Source organism: Odontesthes bonariensis, chromosome 10, assembly GCF_027942865.1.
Source record: "Odontesthes bonariensis isolate fOdoBon6 chromosome 10, fOdoBon6.hap1, whole genome shotgun sequence".
NCBI classification, from domain to species: Eukaryota; Metazoa; Chordata; class Actinopteri; order Atheriniformes; family Atherinopsidae; genus Odontesthes; species Odontesthes bonariensis.
In genome coordinates, this window is record NC_134515.1 from 39,525,750 (window position 1) to 39,550,936 (window position 25,187).

General features: G+C 40.9%; 1 protein-coding gene across 3 annotated transcripts in view; it reads right to left on the reverse strand.

The window, feature by feature from the left end:
- Positions 1–16,183, reverse strand: part of LOC142390074 (rho guanine nucleotide exchange factor 10-like protein) — a 201,216-nt gene extending 185,033 nt beyond the window's left edge. For all 3 annotated transcript variants that reach the window (XM_075475443.1, XM_075475444.1, XM_075475442.1), the window contains exon 1: positions 16,025–16,183. The gene's annotated coding sequence lies outside the window, so the exon portion shown is untranslated. The remainder of the gene's footprint in view (positions 1–16,024) is intronic.
- Positions 16,184–25,187: the final 9,004 nt, after the last annotated feature.

The following is a 25,187-nucleotide window of genomic DNA, read 5'->3' on the forward strand; positions in this document are numbered from 1 at the left end:
GAAAAGTGCTGGGTACAAGCTAGGCCCATTATTCTGAATTGAGGTTTCATGACAAATAATAGGCATTGCATTAGATGATGCGTATTGACACGATATTGTCCCCATACTAAAAGTTAAAAGCCATCTGCGCGGTCTTGTTTAGGCTGTCGGAAACATCCTGTTCGGTTATTGCACAGCCCTTGACACACCAACAAATCTCAGACAAACCTCGAAAAAGCAAGAGCGCATCAGGAGACGTAGCCTGGCTACAAACAGCCCTTGCCCTGACAAAGTTTTCAAACATTGCCAGGCTATGAAACGACGGGCAAGAGTGAACGAGCAGCAACCCCTCTGTGAAATAAGTTTTCATTCATTGTCTATCTCGCCTGGTATGCATCATAAACACTGACGAATCTAAACCTGCAACACCAGCGACGTCTTTCATCGCTCGTTACACTGTAACAGACTGCAGACCGCCAGCGCAGTGTGTGGGAGCCAGTGACGGACTGGGGTAAAAACACGGCCCTGGCATTTTGCAACCACAAGCGGCCCCGTAGACCAGCATTTGCCAAAAGCCCCCCCCACACACACACACATACTTCACCACATGAGGCATACTGTAAGCATTTATTGACGCGCAATGTCATACTACATAAATAGGCAAAGAAGATGGAATGATGAGTCGATTCGCAGTAGTAATTACTTGCAACACACAGACATATAGAAAAATGGTGACAGCGCACCACATCCAAAACTCAAGTTTCAGAAACCGAAATTAAGCTTCAAACTAGAAACAACAGGCTCCGGGCATCAAACTTGCCTGCACGCACAGACAGACACACACACACACACACAATCGTCCACTTGTTTTTGATGTCCACTTCGCTCCTGCACCCTGTGTTTATATGCAAAAGTCCCTTCTTTAGATCGCTGTCCACTTGAGAGACCCAGCTAATACTTCATGACAAGACAGTTATGGTAGTCCAACTTCTATGCTAGCCAGTCCAGAGCTAAATACAAAGCAACATGGAGATACTGTAAAATTGTCAGCAAGACAAGCCGTTAAATCGAGAACCCATTACCAAGTCATGAAGATAGGAATAAGAACAACTACAACAGCCCTGCCATAGATTACCAGGCAGTTACCACAAGCTAAACAGGTTTACACATCGTGAAAAGTGTGCCTTGTATTACTCTTTAGGTTAGCCAGACTAGCCACAGACTAGCTTATGACAGTAGGCTACACACTGATTTAGAAAAGTGAGTGACAATACAGACAGACCCTACGTGAAGGAGATGAGATGAAATATAAAAAAAAATAGTGCCACGGCGGACACAATGATTAGTGGAAATCCTTCGGCCCCTACCTTGTCTTGTTTGTAGCGTCTGTGCAACACATCTTGTTAATATCCATATTTGTGTAGTTGCTATCCCATTGTGAACGTATTTCTTGGCGATTGCAGAGACAAATCTGTTAAATTTGTCCCACTTTTTCTCCGCTCCTCCCTTCTGTCGTTTAATACCTCCTCCTGGTCCTCGATTAATTTTTTTAAGATTGTTGTAAGTAATCCATCCGCGACATCTACCGTCCCCGTTTATCTCTTACTTTGACCAACAAGCTACAGATTGTTGAATCTTCTACGTTCTATTTTTTTTTTGGCGGGAGCCGGGTAAATGAAATTCCCACAAGGCATTGCTTTACTCCAGTTGTCTCAAACACATACAAAATATAGATAGATATACATTTCTTTTATTTTAAACATTTTTACATCGTACGAAGATATATTCAGATAAAATAAAATTATGTAATGTAAATTAACCATAATAAAACACATCATCAAGGTCCCACCGTCAGTGTGTAATGTATAGCGATTTCAGTGGTATATATAGCGAAAAGGTGCCATTGAAACGTCAGTAAGAAGGAACTTTTTATGATGACGAGGGAGCGTGATGACCGACCGTGACTGCTCAGTCTGTGCCTGGTGGGAGCGGAGCGGATTCAACATAGTTGCTATTCAGCAATGGGGGCTGATCGCAAGCGCATTCATACAAGGAGAGTGAAAGCAGAGCGGATCAAATAGTCTTTGGTTAGGAGAATGCCATGATATAAAATTACAGTTTTTAGCAAAAGCGGCGTTTGCACTTTCTCTACTTTTTTAAAGTGGTGGGGACAAATCTGCTCGTCAGACAAAGTGCGTCCCCACCGTCCCCGGCGGAAATGACGCGCCTGCTTAGGACAACTACATCTGTGAACGTGGCTCTGCTAAGAGCCTCGTACAGAGTGGCTTGTCGAATTGCTAAGACAAAGAAGACCTTTACTATTGGCGAGGAGCTAATTCTGCCTTCTTCCCAAGACATGTGCGAAGAAGTTCTTGGGGAGGCAGCCGCCAAAAAGATAGGTTCGGTACCTCTTTCGGCCAGTACTGTCCAACGTCGTATTAATGACATAGCGGAGGATATTGAGAAACAGTTGTTGGAGAGGCTAGGAGTGTCACCGTGGTTTGCGATTCAGGTTGACGAGTCCACTGATGTGGAAAACAGGGCAATTCTGCTTGTTTTTGTGCGGTACATTTTTGAGGATGATGTGCAGGAGGATCTGTTGTGTGTACTCTCACTTCCAACAAACACCACAGGTGCAGAATTATTTCGTGCTTTGGATAGTTACGTGTCAGGGAAGTTAGACTGGTCCTTCTGCATTGGCGTTTGTACTGATGGGGCTGCAGCGATGACCGGACGGCTGTCTGGTTTCGCTGTTAGCCTCAGAGAGCCTCGTTTTGCTTAATGAGCTCAATCTGACACTCTAGGGGAGGATGACCACTGTCTTTAAAGTGGCAGATAAAGACCGCTTCTTTCCAGCCTCCAAAGATCCGCGTCAAACAAACGCGTGGATCCGCAACCCATTTGCCACCGCTGTCACCGATCACCTGTCAGTTCAGGAGGAAGACCAGTTGATCGAACTGGCAAATGACGGTGGTCTTAAGACCACGTTTGAGCAAACGACCTCTCTGTCTGCGTTCTGGATAAAAGCTAAAGCAGAATATCCTCAAATAGCCATAAAAGCGCTGAAAATGTTGCTGCCATTCCCCACCACGTATCTATGCGAGGCTGGGTTTTCTGCGATGACTGTGAAAAAAACAAAGTTGCGCAATAGATTGGATATCTCAAATACATTAAGAGTGTCACTGTCTGCCATCACCCCCAGATGGAATATACTTGCTGCAGGGAAACAAGCACAGGGATCCCATTAAAATAGCCTGTCGGATTCTGCCCTTTGTAATAGAATTAGGCCTATTTTTTCAATACCTATTCCTATTGTGTTGTGCATATTTTTTCACTGTTCCTTCAATTTTGCCTGGTTAAAGTTTATGTTCCTGTTTCGAGTTTAATCTACTGTTCATAGCTGAAATAGTTGCTATTTTTAACACATGCACAACACCATATATGGAACCAAAACCATTGTCCTCCAATAATAAATGATAATTATCCTAATTTGTAAAAGCGTCTGCTAAATGTAATGTAAAAGAAGTGAATGCATAATGCATATAGAAATACCCCCCATCCTCAGTGTCTGTTGAACGTAAAGTACGAAAAAAGTTAAAAAAAAGTAAACCCCCCCCAACCGGGCCAGGGACCCCTGGACTAGAGTAAAGAGATGTCAGACCATCCACCAGGTTCATGTTAGGATGTGTTGAACAGATGGTTGACCAGTGCTTTAATAAGCAGCATGGGAGGGAGGTAGCCACTGAAACAGAGGATTAGCTGTTGTGCCACAACCGAAGAGAGATTACACTATAAGCATATGAAACACATGGCTTTTAAGCACTACGCCTTCACCTGCCAGTCTGAATTTGAACCTGAACTTACACATACACACCCAAGGAACAACAACAATGCTGAAATTCAAACTGACTAATGGGAGCAACTTCTGAGCCCCAGGTAGCCCTCAAAGCCCCAGCCTCACTGTGTGCCACACAGGTTTGTGGTAGTGTTGCAACTGTTTTTGCAACAGATTTCTCAGGATTAAACACAAGCATAAACATTGTAAACACTGTATGAGGAGTTTGCAAAAGGATTGTATATAAGGACTATTCTATTATCTTCAATAGAGATGTTGCAGACAGTTCACTGTTAAAAAACTACAGCTCCCTCCATGTTAAAACGGTGTGCCAGTCCTCCTGACCTACAGAAGCCAACATCTTCTTACACAGCAGATGGTGAGTAGGCTAGTAGGCTCTTTCTGTGAAACAGCACGGGATTAATGAGCCAAGCCTTACTCGAAGGTGATCCCTGAACCAAAAGCTCATGCTGCACATAGGACCGACACATTCTTTACACCCCATGGAATATTCATTAAGGAAAAAGAGACATACAGTAGCCTGGGAATTCCCATGCTGCTTTGCGCACGATTTCATTCTCACTGCAAAGGCAGCCTGGAAACCACTGCCCTTATTTTTGCTCGAGTTAGGGAACCAATCACAGAACGGGGGGGGGCAGCAAGACGATGACGACGTCTATGCGCGACACCAAAGCTTATAGAGTGTTAATCCAACATGGCAGCGGACACAATGTTACCGTTCGATGCAGCCTTAGAAAGTGTTTTAAGTAGCTTAGAACGCAAGTTTACTTTTAAAAAAGAGCAACGTTTGGCGTTGAAAGATTTCATTGCGTTCTTCCTCGTCGAATTTCTGTCGCTCTACATATGTCATCTGGTATAAGTGATACAATTGGCTATGAATCGCGCGCAAAGCAGCATGGGAAGAACCAGACGCCATTTGATAGACATTCGTAGCGCCCAATAAACGGCTCTAGGCATTCGTAAACCACGCCTCAAATACGAGAAAATGCACACCTAGTTCCCAGACCACCATCTCATCGAGATGTAGACGCTTCAGCCAGGCTAGACATACAGCACAGCCTTGTAACAAGTAATCCCTCTCTATCATATCAGTTTCTAAGGAGACATACCCCTCCTGCTGGTAATTTCCTTCTTTCTCTTTTTGTCATTTTGAAGACGATGTGAGACTCAAGCCAATAACAGCATACAAGTGTGAGGAATACAAAAATAACAATTTGTCCAATTTATTGGGTTCTTCCTCCCTTTTTTTATATCAATGTTTTTGCTACAGACACACACAAAGTTAGTGTGGAAGTGTGGATGTATTTATGCTTTCAAATATAACCACTGTGAAAAATCTATAAATTCTTATCCATTTCTCTGACCAATTGAGTTAGACATAAATGGACCAAAACATTCAGCAAGGTTCTACATAAATCAAATTAAATGCAATTGAATAATACAAAACCTTAAAAAAACCTACTTTATTAATCCCAAATGAAATTGTTGCACTATTCTTTTCAACAATCATTAAAAGCCATCATTCTACATTGTTATTGCTGCTGGCAGGAATCACCTCTCGTATCATTTGGGTTGCAGTGTAACTGAAGCAGCCTCTGGCTGAACACACTGTGGTGTTTCAACACAATGTTATGTGGAGGATGGTCAGTGTTATTTATTTAAGCTCATCAACTTGTGCAGCATTCTTCTTTTAACAATCATCTCCAGGGGCCCCAAAGCGGGCCCCAGAGCAGTCCCCAGCTCAGAGCCAGCCTTCTTTATCAGTTTGTTCTGCTTCTTTGAGTCTCTGGCTCTGAGGCTCCTGCCCCAGCAGATACTTTAAAGCAGATTGCACACTCCACCACAGACTGGTAGAAGATGTGAAACATCTTGGTGCAGATGTTGAAGGACCTTAGCATTCTCAATAATTACAGACTGTTCTGTCCCTTACTAGAGACAGCTTCAATGTTGAATTTCTTGTCCAGTGTAAACTCCAAGGTGTATGTATTTCTAAACCACCTCTATCTCTTCTCACAAGATAGAAATAGTGTTTGGGTTATTCATGGTTCCCCTAAAAAATACAATTATCTTGTTTGTTTTGTTAGTAAAGATGTACATTGGTCCCACACAGTGCCACATAGTGATGGACCAGGTCCCTGTACCCAGCCTCTTGTCCATCACTGATACACCCAACAGCTGCAGTAATCAGAGTATTTCTGGAGATGGCAGGACTCTGAGGTGTACTGGGGGTCTGAGGTGTGCAGAGTGAAGAGAAACAGTGAGAGTACAGTCCCTTGTGGTGCTCCTGTGCTGTGGACCACCTTCTCAGACACACAGCCCCTCAGTCTCACAGACTGTGCTCTGTTTGGCAGGTAGTTGATCATTCAGGTGGTTGTGGAGGCCTGTATTTTCTGCAGCTTCTCACACAACAGTACAGACTGAATTATATTAAACACACTTAAAAAAAAAAAAGATCTTCACAGTGCTGTTAATTTTGTCCAGATAAAAGTGAGCTCACTAAAGTGTAGATGATGGCATCTTCAACACAAAGCCCAGGACAAAAAGCAAAGTACAGTGCTCCTGAAAGGTGTTCACTTGCCTACTCACATAAGCCAATCACAATTTCTCCAGGACGTCCATGATATGGATGTTCGGGCAACTGGTCTGTAGTCAGTGAGGGCACTTGGATGAGATTTTTTACATAGCAGAGGATGGAGGGATATCTTCTACAGAACTGGAACTTTCTGCTGACAGGATAAGGTTTAATATGTGCCACATATCTGATCTGCACAGACCTTCAGGACCCTGGCTTGACACCATCTGGACCTGCAGGCTAGCTGATTCTTCACCTGATTTTTGGAGAAAGCAACTCTCCATTATGGTATACTCATATTATGGTTTAGGCATGTGGTGGCAGGCAGGTCAAGAAGGATTACCGGGTCCAGTGAGTGAAAAAGTTCCAATGACATAGAAAAGAAAATGTTCTGTTATATCTAAAGAAAGCCAACATGAGCAATACTTTTGACCAAGGCTGCAGGATGACAGACGAAAAATGTCCAGATAGATATTAAAGCAGTGAGGGTGGTCAACCAGAGCGTGGCAGTAAAAGAAAATGCCGAACAAAGCAGTTCAGAAACCTGTTGGGGGGTAGAAGCTGTCTCTGAACATGTTGGCTTGGGTGTGGATCCTGAAACATCCCATAGTTAAGCTGCTATAGGCCCAGACTGCTGGGGGCCCTCATCTGTCACACCTTTCCTCACTTTACTCTCTTTTTTCCCCCGTTTAATTTCTCAAATGATATTATGTATATGTGACATTATTGTGGTCATTAACTCGTGTTTCCCTGTTCCAACAGGTATCCTTTGAATGGTGTTACAGTGTTTGTTGTCCCCTCTTTTCTGTCTTCTCAAACCCCAGCTGGTGGAGGCGGATGGCCACCCTTCCTGAGTCTGGTTCTGCCAGAGGTTTCTTCCTGTTCAAAGGGAGTCGTTTCTCTCCACAGTCGCCTCAGGCGCGCTCAGGACGGGAGATTGGACTGAAGACAAGTTTTCAGTGCAATCTGTTGGTTTCCTTAGCTAGGAAAAAGTTTTTGAATTGGCTCTATATGAATGAATTGGATTATTTTGAAAATAATAATGATTACAATGAATTGAATTCCAATTGGCTTGAATTGGACTTACTATCTAAGTGCCTTGAGATGACATTTGTTGTATTTGGCGCTATATAAATAAAACTGAATTGAATTGAATTGGTATATACACCAATATTCAGTAAGTTACCTTTATATTCTGTTGTAGTCAATGCTCACCATTGAAAAAGGAGCGCGACACTAAATCTGCTTTCAAGACGACATATGAAAAGAACCATTAAGACTCCTGACTCTTAGGAGAATTTTATTCTGAAAAAAAAGACAAAAATAATGTATAAATATATATACATGTATATGTATATATATATATATATATATATATATATATATATATATATATATATATATATATATATATATACATATATATATGTATATATGATAAGATTGTATAGTAAAACACTGCTTCGACATGTTGATGACAGGCTATAGTTGCATTGTGCCACAGGCAGCATGAGCATGTTGCATTCCTCAGCAAATCCAGACATGTTCTTTTCCAGACTATTCCTCATGCAGAGTTGCCACATACCACTTGCAGTACAAGGAGACATGTTATCATTATATCAAGATATCAATATTCATATTAAAGCCTCTGAGAAGAACGATTTCTTGTGACAGAAACAGATGAATATTTCAAGGTGGAAAAAGCCCTATTCTGAGGAAAATACTGAGGGCCATGCTGCTAAATGGATAGTGGAAATAGAGAGGGAGAAAGCCACTAAGCTGTGACTAGAAAACAGTCTTTGTCCCTGCAAAGTGATCTACTGACTCCCACTGACATGACATCATCTCAAAGCCCAAAGCCAAACATGAATATATGAGCACAGATTCTCAGATGTTGTTGAACTCAAAGCTGAGGAATTATCTTATGGTGCATTCAGAGCAAACATAAAGTAAACTTTGTGTCATTACTTAAAGTCACTGGAAAGACACGAATAGATATATATGCAGGACTACCAGGTAAGTTATGATTAAGTTATTATAAGGTAATAAGCATTAGCAGCTCAAGTCAGTTTGCTGGCTTATTGGTTTAGTTACAGGTGGTAGGACAAATATAACCAACGAAAAAGTGTAGATACATGAAATACAACATCATTTCCAGTACAATAATGAATTAGTTTATACAGTAGGGAATTATAACTGAAAATATTTTTTTCAAAAACAGAGCAACCTAATAAAACTTTCAATCAAAATAGGCCTTTGCAGGAACAAAGCATAAAATGCTTTTAATACCTACCCATGTGCTACATAGTTATTATTTATTTATCAACCTTTATTTAACCAGGAAAGTCCCATTGAGATTAAATCTGTTGATTTAAATGAGATCCTAACCATGTCCATGTTGGATAACAATCTTCACACATTAAGATGAACAATTTTAAGACCAGACAAGAATTTAAAATGAGATGGTTTCTGGATACACTGCAACAGGACCAGGGTCAGGTTGCACATTACTAGATATAAACCAAGCAAGATCACTCACAGAACATGAGGTAATAATGCAAAGCGAGAAGGCTGTGAACTTTGGATGAGTCTCTGGGCAGGTCGGATGATAAATTCACGTCCTGTGCCGAATATGTTGCTGGTTGCACAGGTTGTACAGTAGCCATAGTCCAAGTGCATCCATGAGCAATGTCCAACAAGCTAAACACATTTTTAGATGTACTAAACTAGGAATGATCATTTGCCCTCAAGTCCCACACGGTCAGTAAACACAATAAAGTCATAAGAAATGCCAATGTTCACAACTCTCAGCGTTCAGACCTCAGAGTGGTAAAGAGGGCTTCAGCTGAAAAGCACAGGCCTCAGAATGAGCTTTCAGCATGCAACTCAAACCAAAGTCGCCAGTGTAGCTGAGTTGCTGTTATAATTCCTGGCTAAGAGCAAAGCACACCGCAGCAGGAGCTGGGTCTCTGTGTTGCTGACTTGCTTTGTATCCTGTTGCTGTACCACTGCCACAGTTCTAGGCTGAAGACAAGCCAAACTGTGGCCAATCCCTGGATCTCTAGTTAGCAACAACAAGAGGACAGGTCTCTGAGTAGATGGAGGTGGCCAAAGGTCAGAAAAAATAAACAGGGAAAATGGGCCACAGTTCCAAAACATGTGAAATACTGAAAGTAAATTAGCAAACAGCAACATTAAAACTCTTTTTAAGAGTGAGAAAGGCACTAAAATTCATTAAAAAATAGTTCAAACGGACAGTTAAAACAGACTGAGCAGATAAAAGGACATGCTGCCATTTTGGATTTCTTCATTCTCCATGCATTTATCTCAAACCCGCTCTATATGTTACATTTAACCACTAAAAGCACTTAACAGCTAGTGGGAAATTATTAAACGAGTTGCTGAAGTAATGCAGGTTTAGGTAGGCTAAATAATCTGTGTGTCATTTGTTCATCAAAAATGGAAAAATGGATTCTATTTTGTTTGACTACACGAGTTCAACACTAGAGTTGAACAACTTAGGAATACAAGCGCAATACAATTTTCCTTATTCTATCATGTTCACTAAGAAAATTAAAATTCATTGCCATCTTTGACCGTAGATACCCAGCAGCTGAAATTGAGTTTATGATTGGTCAATAATTGACACCATCTGTGAGCGCATGTACATATATCCGTGCACGCTGCTCTTCAACATCAGTTGAGTCAACATCTTAACATTGGTATGTTACATTATATAACCATTCAGTGTAGTTTATCTCATATACACATGGGCAGGGGATGAAAGTGAGCATAAAATTTGTCGCTATTTTCTGAAATCTATTCTATACAGCTGATATTGGGCTTAACACAGATTTTAAAATTATTCAATCTAAAACATATTAGCCTATTTGATTTGATTCACTTTAATTTGATTTGAGACATAGATGACTCCCATGTTGGGCTGTTCGAGCTTTGTGCAGATTGATACAAATAGCAGGAAGATATTTACCTACTTATTTGTACAACTAATATTTTTCTGGTCACAGTCCTCTTTTTTCATAATTGCAGCATCGTAATGATTTATATGTATTATTATAATATTATATTTATTTATATCCCTATTAATACAAACAGTTGGGTCTAGAGGGGATGGCAGCTTAGTGAGAGAGATCTCGACAAGAGTTAATAAAACTGCCCCAAAGTGATTTAACTATCTAGTGAATTGCACGAAAAGAAGGGAAAAGGGGCATAGATGGCGTCCAAAAAGAACAGGAAAGGGAAAAAGTCATTTATCGAACAAGTTGGAGATGACGAGATGCAGCTAACAGAAGAAGCTAGCGTTAGCTCCCCCGGGGCTAACTCTCCCTTTAGGCAGGGAGACAGTTCAGAGGTGATAATGACTCCAACAACATGCACATTGATCAGGGGGGTCAGTGACACATGTGACAATAATGGCATCTTATATGTATTCACCATGATAATCAAACATTCAACACAGATTTGTACACACAGCCAGCATCGAGTAAATGCAGCAGAAATAACTTATTCACATTACTTTTCTCGAATGAAAAAAAAAAGGCAGAAAGCACGTTTTACGTGGGTAAAACAGTAGCTCAAGAGGAAAAGCAAATAGAAGATCGGTGGTTCATTTACTGGCTTCCCTGTAAGGTGATTATATTCTTTTATTTATTTATATATTCTTTTGTCCTGGGTGCTGGCTGGTTTTTCTTTGTTGTTTTCAGGCTGGGTGGAGCAGCTTGGAGGAGCGCTCTCTGACCACCCTCACCTGTGGCTGATCACCAATCACCGGAGCACAGGGTTAAAGCTGTGCTCCGGTGCCAGGTGATAGTCTCTCTCAGATGTGTGTTGATGTGTGCTTAATGACTGTGTGTGAACACAGTGATGAACAGCTGTTATAATAATGTTGATGTGTGCTTAATGACTGTGTGTGAACACAGTGATGAACAGCCGTTATAATAATGTTGATGTGTGCTTAATGACTGTGTGTGAACACAGTGATGAACAGCTGTTATAATAATGTTGATGTGTGCTTAATGACTGTGTGTGAACACAGTGATGAACAGCTGTTATAATAATGTTGATGTGTGCTTAATGACTGTGTGTGAACACAGTGATGAACAGCCGTTATAATAATGTTGATGTGTGCTTAATGACTGTGTGTGAACACAGTGATGAACAGCTGTTATAATAATGTTGATGTGTGCTTAATGACTGTGTGAACACAGTGATGAACAGCTGTTATAATAATGTTGATGTGTGCTTAATGACTGTGTGTGAACACAGTGATGAACAGCTGTTATAATAATGTTGATGTGTGCTTAATGACTGTGTGTGAACACAGTGATGAACAGCTGTTATAATAATGTTGATGTGTGCTTAATGACTGTGTGAACACAGTGATGAACACCTGTTATAATAATGTTGATGTGTGCTTAATGACTGTGTGTGAACACAGTGAACAGCTGTTATAATAATGTTGATGTGTGCTTAATGACTGTGTGTGAACACAGTGATGAACAGCTGTTATAATAATGTTGATGTGTGCTTAATGACTGTGTGTGAACACAGTGATGAACAGCTGTTATAATAATGTTGATGTGTGCTTAATGACTGTGTGTGAACACAGTGATGAACAGCTGTTATAATAATGTTGATGTGTGCTTAATGACTGTGTGAACACAGTGATGAACACCTGTTATAATAATGTTGATGTGTGCTTAATGACTGTGTGTGAACACAGTGAACAGCTGTTATAATAATGTTGATGTCTGCTTAATGACTGTGTGTGAACACAGTGATGAACAGCTGTTATAATAATGTTGATGTGTGCTTAATGACTGTGTGTGAACACAGTGATGAACAGCTGTTATAATAATGTTGATGTGTGCTTAATGACTGTGTGTGAACACAGTGATGAACAGCTGTTATAATAATGTTGATGTCTGCTTAATGACTGTGTGTGAACACAGTGATGAACAGCTGTTATAATAATGTTGATGTGTGCTTAATGACTGTGTGTGAACACAGTGAACAGCCGTTATAATAATGTTGATGTGTGCTTAATGACTGTGTGTGAACACAGTGATGAACAGCTGTTATAATAATGTTGATGTGTGCTTAATGACTGTGTGTGAACACAGTGATGAACAGCTGTTATAATAATGTTGATGTCTGCTTAATGACTGTGTGTGAACAGTGATGAACAGCTGTTATAATAATGTTGATGTGTGCTTAATGACTGTGTGTGAACACAGTGATGAACAGCTGTTATAATAATGTTGATGTCTGCTTAATGACTGTGTGTGAACACAGTGATGAACAGCTGTTATAATAATGTTGATGTGTGCTTAATTACTGTGTGTGAACACAGTGAACAGCTGTTATAATAATGTTGATGTCTGCTTAATGGCTGTGTGTGAACACAGTGATGAACAGCTGTTATAATAATGTTGATGTGTGCTTAATGACTGTGTGTGAACACAGTGATGAACAGCTGTTATAATAATGTTGATGTCTGCTTAATGACTGTGTGTGAACACAGTGATGAACAGCTGTTATAATAATGTTGATGTGTGCTTAATGACTGTGTGTGAACACAGTGAACAGCTGTTATAATAATGTTGATGTGTGCTTAATGACTGTGTGTGAACACAGTGATGAACAGCTGTTATAATAATGTTGATGTGTGCTTAATGACTGTGTGTGAACACAGTGAACAGCTGTTATAATAATGTTGATGTCTGCTTAATGACTGTGTGTGATCACAGTGATGAACAGCTGTTATAATAATGTTGATGTCTGCTTAATGACTGTGTGTGAACACAGTGATGAACAGCTGTTATAATAATGTTGATGTGTGCTTAATGACTGTGTGTGAACACAGTGATGAACAGCTGTTATAATAATGTTGATGTGTGCTTAATGACTGTGTGTGAACACAGTGAACAGCTGTTATAATAATGTTGATGTGTGCTTAATGACTGTGTGTGAACACAGTGATGAACAGCCGTTATAATAATGTTGATGTGTGCTTAATGACTGTGTGTGAACACAGTGATGAACAGCTGTTATAATAATGTTGATGTGTGCTTAATGACTGTGTGTGAACACAGTGATGAACAGCTGTTATAATAATGTTGATGTGTGCTTAATGACTGTGTGTGAACACAGTGAACAGCTGTTATAATAATGTTGATGTGTGCTTAATGACTGTGTGTGAACACAGTGATGAACAGCTGTTATAATAATGTTGATGTGTGCTTAATGATTGTGTGTGAACACAGTGATGAACAGCCGTTATAATAATGTTGATGTGTGCTTAATGACTGTGTGTGAACACAGTGAACAGCTGTTATAATAATGTTGATGTGTGCTTAATGACTGTGTGTGAACACAGTGATGAACAGCTGTTATAATAATGTTGATGTGTGCTTAATGACTGTGTGTGAACACAGTGAACAGCTGTTATAATAATGTTGATGTCTGCTTAATGACTGTGTGTGAACACAGTGATGAACAGCTGTTATAATAATGTTGATGTGTGCTTAATGACTGTGTGTGAACACAGTGAACAGCTGTTATAATAATGTTGATGTGTGCTTAATGATTGTGTGTGAACACAGTGATGAACAGCTGTTATAATAATGTTGATGTGTGCTTAATGACTGTGTGTGAACACAGTGATGAACAGCTGTTATAATAATGTTGATGTGTGCTTAATGACTGTGTGTGAACACAGTGATGAACAGCTGTTATAATAATGTTGATGTGTGCTTAATGACTGTGTGTGAACACAGTGAACAGCTGTTATAATAATGTTGATGTCTGCTTAATGACTGTGTGTGAACAGTGATGAACAGCTGTTATAATAATGTTGATGTGTGCTTAATGACTGTGTGTGAACATAGTGATGAACAGCTGTTATAATAATGTTGATGTGTGCTTAATGACTGTGTGTGAACACAGTGAACAGCTGTTATAATAATGTTGATGTGTGCTTAATGACTGTGTGTGAACACAGTGAACAGCTGTTATAATAATGTTGATGTCTGCTTAATGACTGTGTGTGATCACAGTGATGAACAGCTGTTATAATAATGTTGATGTGTGCTTAATGACTGTGTGTGAACACAGTGAACAGCTGTTATAATAATGTTGATGTGTGCTTAATGACTGTGTGTGAACAGTGATGAACAGCTGTTATAATAATGTTGATGTGTGCTTAATGACTGTGTGTGAACACAGTGATGAACAGCTGTTATAATAATGTTGATGTGTGCTTAATGACTGTGTGTGAACACAGTGATGAACAGCTGTTATAATAATGTTGATGTCTGCTTAATGACTGTGTGTGAACACAGTGATGAACAGCTGTTATAATAATGTTGATGTGTGCTTAATGACTGTGTGTGAACACAGTGAACAGCTGTTATAATAATGTTGATGTGTGCTTAATGACTGTGTGTGAACACAGTGATGAACAGCTGTTATAATAATGTTGATGTGTGCTTAATGACTGTGTGTGAACACAGTGATGAACAGCTGTTATAATAATGTTGATGTGTGCTTAATGACTGTGTGTGAACACAGTGATGAACAGCTGTTATAATAATGTTGATGTGTGCTTAATGACTGTGTGTGAACACAGTGAACAGCTGTTATAATAATGTTGATGTCTGCTTAATGACTGTGTGTGAACACAGTGATGAACAGCTGTTATAATAATGTTGATGTGTGCTTAATGACTGTGTGTGAACACAGTGATGAACAGCTGTTATAATACTGTTGATGTCTGCTTAATTAAATAAATCTGTTTATGATCAAACTGCATTGGAACATTGGACCAATCCCTGCCCAGCTCCTGGTGGTCTTGTGTTGAATGTTTTTTCATACATATTTTTGCTCCACTGTGTGTACTTTATTGTGCTGCATCAGTGACACGTCTCCTCCTGTATCTATGCAGCATGTTGATCTATCTGAAATCCTGCTGCACGTGTGCAGTGTGAGTGTGAGGTATACTGCTTCCTGTCTGCCTCTGCTCCTTCTGTGATCCCCTCGGCTCATTCCATTTCCCCTCACGGGCTGAGGTGCACACATGACACCGAGCCCATCCTGTAAAAAGGCCCCTCAGCACCACAGCAGCCCACTCTCCCTGACCTGATGCACCATGCGTTTCCCTGCTTTCAGACACCAGGTTTTACATGGACCTGCAGGCTGATGCACCACAGCTGACATGCATTCAGAAGTCTGACTGGACTCATAACATGTTCATATGTTCATCATCTCACTGTGTTCAGCAGAAGGCTGAAACTAACGCTAAATATGACCATCAATGTATCAGCTTCTTAGTTAAGTGGATAGTTTTTAGTTGATCAAATTTTAACAGAAAAATAAATCAACACATCCCCTCCAAACACAGACAGTCTTTTACAGTGATACTGTACCCTGCCACTGTAACAGTTACAGTTACAGTTATAGTTACAGTTACAGTTACTTCTCATTAAGTATCATGTTCACGTGGCTCTGATCATGTTAATGAAGCTGGCCCCTTTCCTTCTGCATGAACCCTGTGTGCACCCCCACAGGGGGTCTGAGGACCTGACTGAGTCACTCACCTGCACCGTGAAGCTCTGCGTTACCCCCGGCTGCAGCTGCTGTCTGCGGCTCCGCCATGAAGCTCCATGAAGCTGGGGTTAGGGTTAGAGCTCTCCTCCTCCCACAGCAGCAGCTTATCGCCTCCTCCCGGCTTCCCGGTTTGTGTCAGCAGCGTCAGTTCCAAGCCTCTTTTCAGGGATTTCCTGTCCAGGATCCCTGCCCCCCCACCTCTCTCCCCCTCTCCTCCCGGATCTGCCTGTCAGAATCAGCTGCGCTGCTGGTTCAAAGTCTTTCAGTCACGTGATAAACGCGCACATTTCTTTGCTCTGCGGAGCACTGACGGGACACGCGATTCCTTTTACTGACTCCACTTTGTATGAGTCACTCACTAAAGTGAACATATGGAGCTAAATCAGTCTCAATGTCCACACATGCGCAGGACACCCAGATAGCAAACGGACTCCGGATCCGTTCCGGTTTTAGGGTAGGCCCTGGAACGGATCCGCAAAACGGACCCGCATCGGAGTCCACTGGCACACCGGAACGGATCCGTTTATGATACTTATAATGGAGGTGGACTCATTTGGTCCAGAACCTTTATTTGTTATGACTTAATTTACAAAAGTAGACACAGATAAAAACTTGCTTCCAACTAGAAATGACTCCATAAAACCCCACCAGTTTAGCCTTATACAAATGATTTATTGTGAAGCTGCAAAAGACCTAAAATTGGGTTATTATTACAGTAAATTTACAGTTCTGAGGCTGCACAGTGGTGCAGTTGGTAGCACTGTTGCAGGCGTTAGAATCCAGCCAGGGGTCTTTCTGTATGTGCTTTGCATGTTCTCCCTGTACATGCATGTGTTCTCTCTGGGTACTTCATCTCATCTGCTATCCATTGTGCTGTACTGCTCTCCCTGCCTCCCTCATCCTCCATACCAGGACAGTAACCTCCACCACCCTCCCTGGAGATATATGGGACATTAGAGTATGATCCTTGTGATCATATGATTGGTTGGATACAACCAATTAAGTGGAATTGAGTTCACTTAAAAGAGCTGGCACAAACACCAGGATGTTCCATGTCACACGTTTTGTGTCTTGGCCCCCAATCGCTGCCAGGGAGGAAATCTAAAATGGAACTAAGAAAAGAGCAAGAGTTCAAATTTATTCTCGATGGATTATACAGAAATGTTAAAACACGCTTTATGCCATTAGGAGCATATGACACACATGAAGCTGTTCCCTGTACAGACTTAAGAGAGACTGGATCCTATAGACTGCTCACTCACTCCCCCTCCAGAGAACACATCACTCCCATCCTTCATCAACTTCACTGGCTTCCAATAAAACAGCGAATCAACTTCAAGATCCTTCTCATTAGGGGCGGACTGGCCATCGGGGATACCGGGGAAATCCCCGGTGGGCTGACGAAAATGGGCCGGCCTGTCACCGGCCCATGTCACACACCAACCAGCCCATTGTAATCGTGATTCGGCCCATTCTTTGACAGGTCATCACAGTATGGCACGGAAATGTTGTGTAACCCGTCAACACATACTTATCACTAATGCACTGACTCACTTTTATATCACTTCATTGCGATCTGTATTCACACTCATGGTGTTTATTTTCTTTACTCATGTAATTTCTTCTGTCAGTCTTTTAGGTGTTATTAAATGTCAATCTGTATGTAAATAAAGTTGTATCTTTATTATTGTTAATAATAATAACAATAATAATAATGTCAATCAGTCTAGCCTACTCCCATACACACTTGCGCCAGGAGGGTTTCACTGACGTCACTTCCGTATTTTCTAAGCGCGCGAACCTAAGTGGTGGGCAACCTGAGCTGGAGCCCATTGAAAACCCTGTGTTTTGTCTGCCACTTTTTTGCCCAAAATGCCTCGGTTTTGTGCCGTTTTTGGATGTAGCAATCAGTCTAACCGAGAGAAGGGAAAGGGTTACTATCGAGTACCTAAGGTAATCGCCCGTAGAGGTGAGAAATGGAAAAAACTCACAGAACAACGCCGCAAAAAGTGGATAGCTAACTAGACGTTTACAGACTGGAGGAGCTGAATCTGCAAATGCTCGTGTCTGCGGTGACCACTTCGTCAAAGGTATGTGCGAAATCTAACTGTTTAGTAGTAGTGCAGTAAAGTATTATGTTGTTAAATGCCAATCAACAGTAATGTAATACGGGCTACGTTTGGGCTTTGTTTTGAAGGCTGCCCCAGCGCGTTGCTGGCTACTGAGTCCATGGACTGGGCTCCGACGGTCAAGCTGGGTTACCAAAACACAGAGCTAAGACACCGCCATCGGTGTTTCATGCGATCTCTGAGATTATTTATAATCTATAATTTAATTTATAATTTATAATTATAAATAATTATTTATGACTATTATTATTTTAAATGCACATGTGCCAGCAGAGTTAGTTTATGTTCTGTTATTTAACTTATTGTTTTGTTATGCACCTTCAACATGCCTACACACAATCACACACCCAGCATGCAACACCACTGATCCCACTGATGTTCACACCCCATTGTATATTCTGTTCTGTTCTGTTCTGTTCTGTCCATTTCTACAATATAGTTCATACTAATTATACCCTCTGATTCCAGTTTCTTTATTGTTTGGTCTTTCTCTGCTGACATTCATTCCTTAAGGCTCTGTCATCTGAGCAGAATTAAGCATATTCATCTAGCAAACTATACCTACCTTGGAGTGTTACAAGAGCAGGTATCATTTTATTTCATGTGTCCATCCAGGCAAATTGGTGGATCCAAAAGTTATTAAAAAAACATATATGATGTTATTTCTTTGTATTCACCCAAAATAATGTTAAGTGTATGGATATTTGTGCAAGTAGACCACTGACGTGCGATGCATTGAGTGGGTATTGCGCCGTGTATTGAGTGGGCCGCGCGCCGTGTATTGGGCCGCATGCCGTGTACTGAGTGGGCCGGTCTGACAGTAACTCCCGGGCCACTTTTCTCCCCCAGTCCGCCCCTGCTTCTCATCACCTAAAGCCCTCAATAACCTTGCACCTCCATACCTTACAAACCTCCTCCACCCCTACTCCCCCACTCGACATCTCCGCTCCTCTGATGCAAACCTCCTCACTCCCATCACCAAGACCAAGTACCGCACCCTTGGGGACAGAGCGTTCTCCATCGCTGCCCCTACCCTTTGGAACTCCCTGCCCCCCGCCATCCGGAACTCCGATACACTCCCCTCATTCAAAAGCCAGCTCAAAACCCACCTGTTCAAAATCCCCTACAACACCTGATAAAATGTTCCTGTCCCCCGCAATCCCCCCTCCCCCACCCTATGTGCCTAAAGTCTGTAACAGTGTTTTTCTCTTGTCTTTTTGTTTATAATGTCTTGTTTTTGTCTCTGCTTTCTGTTTGTTCCTTATGTAAAGCGTCTTTGAGCATTTGGAAAAGCACTATATAAAACTTATGTATTATTATCATTATTATTATAGCATCTGAGCATTGGATAGCCTTGTATATTTTATTGCTTTTAGAAATGGGATCATAGGGAATTTAATTGATAAGTAGCAGTGTTCCGATCAATCGGCCACTGATCATTTCAGGCCGATTTCCATGAAAAAGTATGTGATCGGTGTGAAAAAGCCGATCACCTGCATCTCATACTTTTCAGCTTGCAGAGGCCTTGTATGCACTTTATCTCCCTTTCCTTCACGTACAATCTATGAAGCATCCAGCGCCGGGTCCTGATGGAGTCTCCCATCTCTGTCCAAAAACCTGTGCTGATAAAACTTAGCCCCATCTTCACCACATCTTTTACCAGTGTCTCAAACTGTATGACGTTCCCACCTGCTTCAAATGCTTCATCATCTGGGGCCCCAAGAAACACACTGTCACTGGATTAAATGACTACAGACAAATGACTGCACCAGACCCATCCACTAAACTCCTGAAGTGTGCTTACAAGACCACTGTTATCAGCCAGGACAATGACCAGCCTGGATGCAGAAAGGAAGTAGATCGACTGGTCCACTGGTGCGGTCAGAACGACCACGAGCTTAAGCTGCTGAAGACACAGGAGACTACAGGAGACTACAGGAGACTACAGCAGAACCCCCCTACACTGCCTCCCCTCACCATCCTTAAAAACACTCCTTTATATTCACTCCATACACACAACTGTTTTCCAGCGGATAGATTTCAACCAGCTTTACTGTTACCAGTTATTCTGACACACCGCTCATACCAGCAATTTTAAATCGTCAAATATCCTCAGGATTGAATATTAAAATGACTGACCAGTGTACTTAAGTCATCTCGCTTCAATAATAGACAAAATATTATTAGTGTCTATCAAGATCTAACTCAAATCTACATTACTTTACGTGTCGCTGCCCAACTCCGAATGCAGCTGAAGCCGAGGTTTGAAAAGAGCGCGTACGATGTGTGGATCCGCCTAGAGTCCGCTGATGAGATGAAACACTGTTGAGAGGCGGGGTGAGCGGTTGATCAGGACGGCGGATCCGCCCCGGAGTCCACTGCTATCTGGGTACGATTCACAAATGCGCAGGACAAGATTCACAAATGTATTTCTGATGCACACACAAATATAACTTGATTTACAAACTGCTTCCGCTTCACAAATATTTGAGAGAAAAAAGCCGAACATCAACGTCACGTCTATAGAATTACTTGGGTGACTTAACGAAATAGAAAATCTAAAATGGTCGAAAAATAAAACTACACCAGCTTAGGAAATGAAATGTTTGCAGTATTGATGTGGTTGTTTTTACTTAGTAAGTAATGAACTATAGCATTAACTGCAGTTTAATTTTAATGGACAGAATGAGCTAAAAATACAGAAACTGTTTTGCATACATTTTAAAATGGCTTCCAAACAAAATGAAGACTTAAGATTATTTCCCTTGAGTTAATAATTCTACTTCTGTCATTGGAAATAAAACTGACATTAAATATTTGTCTTTGTAAGTGGTGTGGCCTTTTCAGATCAACAGGGAATCAAATGAATTATCCCCGAGATCAGGAGTATCCAAAGTTAGTCATCAAAGGGCAGGTATCCTGCACGTTTTAGTTCTCTTCTTGGTTCAATGACCTGGTGGTGACTACCTCCTCAGCATATCAAGTTCTGTAGAGGCCTGCTAATGAGCCACCATTTGATCTGGGTATGTCCAACCAGAGAGAGAACTAGAAGATGCAGGATACTGGCCCTTCAGGACTAACTTTGGAGGCCCCTGTCCTAGTAGACATTAATCATTTCCATAGTTCTGTTCTGATAAAACTGACCAGTCTTGCTGAAACGTTGGCCCATGTCTCATGTTGACCCAGTGAGAGTTTAACAGTCTGTTCATCGTAAAATGGTGTTGTTTTGACACCATGTGTGGTATTCAATGTCTCGGCCATGTTGTTCAGAATAATTTAGTGGAAAGATGGTTCTCTGAAGTTCTCTCAGGGTGTCCTCATCCAGTGGGCACTCAACCTCAGGGACCACAGCACTCTCCCAGTCAATCCCTGGGTCCCGGGGGTCCTTCAAGCCCAAACACAGAAAGACTATTTAAAATGGTGAAAACTGTACTCATAATTGTTTTTTCAATTTTCTGTGTATTGTTTAAATAAACAATTACAAAAAGAGCTACTATTGTGATGTTTACAGGTTTTATCTTTGGTGTTAACAGCTGTCTGTTTGGATCTGTTACATACACTCACCACAATCAACATCTAATTCAAAAGAATGTATTAACATAAAGAAATAAGCTGACCACTGCATATCACCCAAAAATAATGCAATAAATACATTTGTTTATCACAATCACATCTCAGGTATGGGCACCATACAAATGACCTGATGTCAGAATTTTCAGTTTTTTTTAACCAGCATATTTATTTGAATTGATTTTATACATCTGTCATTTACCTCAAGTCTCTCCCCCTCATCTAGATCTTGCAGATGCCCCAAAGTCCACAGCTGTTCATGGCTCAATCCTTCCTCTGTCAGTAGAGAATGGTTATTTCATCCTCTCATAAAGATTTCAAGGTCTGCCTGCAGTCGTGGGACAAAGATGTAGTGCACGCCAAATAGCTGAATGACATCAGAAATGTCAAGCAGACCATCCTCCTCCAGAGAATGTAGAACATTGTGGTACTTGCTGGTAACCAAAGTCGTTCAATTCTGTAATTACAAAATTAATTCAATTGTTTAGCATTGCATTCTTTTAAATGGTCAAATATACATTCTACCCTACAAAATATGTGGTTGGGTGAATTTAAAAAATGTCAAAAACAAATATTACCTCTGATTATGAACTGAAATGAAGCTTGCTCTCCCTGTTCCCCGTTTGCAAAACATAAAACGTCCACGTTCTCAACTCCCTGATCCGCCCCAACTCTAAAACTTGAATATATTTTAATGCCATTCAGTCAGAATAACTGCAGCTGAAAAATTTTCACAAGTCCTACTTGGAGGAGCGGAGTTATTTTGTGACCATTGGAAATAATCAATCTGATCGAGTGGCTATAACATGTGGAGTTCCTCAGGGGTCAGTTCTTGGACCCCTTCTGTTCACCCTATACATGCTGCCTCTGGGTCAAATTCTGAAGAACTCTAAAGTCAACTACCACAGCTATGCAGATGACACACAGATATATCTGGCACTGTCTCCAGATGACTGCAGTCCCATAGAGTCATTGTGCGACTGCTTAGAGCAAGTCAAAAAGTGGATGAACCAAAATTTCCTTCAGTTAAATCAAGAAAAAACTGAGGTCATTGTGTTTGGCAACAAAGAGAAGAGGTTTGCTGTCAGTAAACATCTTGAGTCACTGTCTCTAGAAACTAAAGACCAAGTCCGGAACCTCGGCGTGCTGATAGACTCAGACCTGACCTTCAACTATCATATCAAATCAGTCACCAAATCAGCCTTTTATCAACTTAAGAACATATCCAGAATGAAGGGTTTCATGTCCTAAACAGATCAGGAGAAGCTGATTCATGCTTTCATCTCCAGCAGACTGGACTACTGTACTGGTCTTCTGACTGGACTCCCCCAAAAGAGTCTCAAACAGCTGCAGCTCGAGTTTTAACCAGAACAAAGAGATCACATCACATCACCCCAGTTCTCAAGTCTTTACATTGGCTCCCGGTCAGATACAGAATAGATTTTAAAGTTCTGCTACTCGTCTACAAATCACAGAATGGTTTAGGTCCAGAATACATGAATGACATGCTAGCTGAGTATAAACCCAGCAGAGCTCTGAGATCTGCTGACTCAGGTCAGATAGTGGAGCCCAGAGTTCAAACTAGACACGGTGAAGCAGCTTTTAGCTGTTATGCTGCACACAACTGGAACAAACTACCAGCAGAACTGAAATCAGCCCCAACTGTAAGCACGTTTAAATCCAGGTTAAAAACATTTCTCTTTCGGTGTGCTTATGGTTGAGTTTATATCTTTCTTTTTCCTCTCTTCTTTGATTGCTTTTAACTGTGTTTTTAATTTTTATTCTATTTTTTTTTCTCTTTAAATTGCTGCTTTATGCTGTTCTTTTAAATGCCTTGTCTTTATTTAAAGCACATTGAGTTGCCTGTGGTATGAAATGCGCTGTATAAATAAAGGTGCCTTGCCTTGCCTTGGAAAAAAAATCACTATAAACTATTTATTTTCTTCATTTCATGTCTGTCTGTCTCCACTCTAACAAATAAAGGCAACATGCTCTAATCAACATCTTTTAATGTTGATTGTTGTTGATATTGATGTTGCTCATGTTGGCGGGTCCACTCCACCAAAGATCACCATGTTGTACCTGTTAAAGGAGGGGAAACAAGTTTTCTTTAGTATTGACTACAGTTAAGTTTACCTAGGAATAGTTTTGTATGGTAATATATAAGTTCTCTTAAAGATTAACTCAGAAATTTGTTGTTAATTATAAAGCCTTTGTCATCAATTTTTATATTGATATTGACAAGATAGTGTTTTTCATTGGACAATTTTGAAAATTGAAAACACTAACAACTAGAAATGCACTCAGAGAGTGCAGACCTCCGCCAACCGCCAACCTACCTGTGGATAGCGAGCCATGTATGGACATACGTTCCTGATGTGGGCTACTTGTTCTTTGGCGCTGTCAGCAGAAGAGGCATTCCCTTCTCCCTATTCATTATTGAACAGCAGTGTTCACCGTTATTAATTATTATTAATATTATTATTATTATAATGTTTTGTCGGGAAGCAGTGTTCTGTCGGGAAGCAGTGTTTGCCGTTCTCATTACGCTATATGCAGTTATGCACACTGGCTTGCCGTTGCAATCTTTTCTTGTGCTAATTACAGCAAATCAGCGCAATATGCATTCAATCTGCGCACTATGCATTCTGTCTGGCTTTGGCTCTGTTTGCCTTTGGCACCTTGAGGTCGCGCCACCTTGTGGCAGGTCGCAAGATTGCAGCAGCACGAACAGACGAACGAACATCCAGACAAACAGACAAACTCGGGCGATCACATAACCTCCTTGGCGGAGGTAATAAGCACTAGATAACTTGAAGACCATCCTTAGAGACCTTTTGATCATTTGGAATCACAATCTGAACAATGATGTCTTCAAATACAATTATGATGATTTAATTTCCCTTTGGGATAAATAAAGTATTTTTTAATTGAATTGAACCAGATTAAACAGTCTGTCAGTATATCTAATTTGTCTACATAACTGTATTGCTATAAATATGATTCACTGTGTACAATCAGTAATGACATGCTGTTTTTTTTCGTGTGCCTTAAGATGATATTTGTTTTAAAGGTTTATTTGAATAGCTCACCTGAAATCATTTCAAAACTGAACAAGTCTCCTAAAACATGGACATGGAGTAGACATTTATTTAAACATGATAATTTACCTTATTAATTTGTGATTAGTGTCGATGTGGAGTAGGGAGAGGGGGCCTCGCACGGAATAGCTTCTTCGCATAACACATCCTAGTTCTGTGATGCGTGAGAAGATACCTGCAGCATCAACGCGGTGCACTGAAGCCCTCATCCTCCACCACTGAATACGGAGACCCAATGAGAGCAAATTTCCTTGAACCATTCGGTAGCCAGCACTTGGCATTTGATGTTTGATAGACAAAATGACCTGGTCAAGCTCCTGGTCAGTCATTGTACTATATGATCCTCTCACTGA